This window comes from Lipophrys pholis (assembly GCF_963383615.2).
Source record: "Lipophrys pholis genome assembly, chromosome: 13".
In the NCBI taxonomy this organism is placed as follows: domain Eukaryota; kingdom Metazoa; phylum Chordata; class Actinopteri; order Blenniiformes; family Blenniidae; genus Lipophrys; species Lipophrys pholis.
This window is the reverse complement of record NC_137632.1, coordinates 29445882-29446829: the sequence shown is the minus strand read 5'-3', so window position 1 is coordinate 29446829 and position 948 is coordinate 29445882.

Sequence of the window (948 nt, the reverse complement as noted above, 5' to 3'; positions counted from 1 at the left end):
CTCTCTCTCTCTCTCTCTGTCTGTGTCTCTGTCTCTCTCTCTCTCTCTCTCTCTCTCTCTCTCTCTGTCTCTCTCTCTCTGTCTGTGTCTCTGTCTCTCTCTCTCTCTCTCTCTCTCTGTCTCTCTCTCTCTCTCTCTGTCTCTCTCTCTCTCTGTCTCTCTCTCTCTCTCTCTCTCTCTCTCTCTCTCTCTCTCTCTCTCTCTCTCCTCTCTCTGTCTGTCTGTCTCTCTCTCTCTCTCTCTCTGTGTCTCTCTCTCTGTCTGTGTCTCTGTCTCTCTCTCTCTCTCTCTCTGTCTCTCTCTCTCTGTCTGTGTCTCTGTCTCTCTCTCTCTCTCTCTCTCTCGCTCTCTCTCTGTCTCTCAGGACGAGTTCCAGTGAGCATTTAGATCACTGAGTGCTCCTCTAATCACACGCCGCTCTGGAATATTAAGCTGAATAATTGAAGGCGGGTTCATGTAGAGTTCTCCGTCCTCACTGGAGCTCTGGACAGCGAGACCCTCCACTTCTCCAGGAGCACAAGAATCACAAACCAACCTGCAGAGCTGACCAGCTGTGTGTGTGGTAGAGCTGGTAGAGATGGTAGAGCTGGTAGAGCGGGTAGAGATGGTAGAGCTGGTAGAGCTGGTAGAGCTGGTAGAGTTGGTAGAGCTGGTAGAGCTGGTAGAGTTGGTAGAGTGGGTAGAGCTGGTAGAGATGGTAGAGTTGGTAGAGCTGGTAGAGCTGGTAGAGTTGGTAGAGCGGGTAGAGTGGGTAGAGCTGGTAGAGATGGTAGAGCTGGTAGAGCTGGTAGAGTTGGTAGAGCTGGTAGAGTTGGTAGAGATGGTAGAGCTGGTAGAGTTGGTAGAGTTGGTAGAGCTGGTAGAGCTGGTAGAGTTGGTAGAGCTGGTAGAGTTGGTAGAGTGGGTAGAGCTGATAGAGATGGTAGAGCTGGTAGAGCTGGTAGAGAT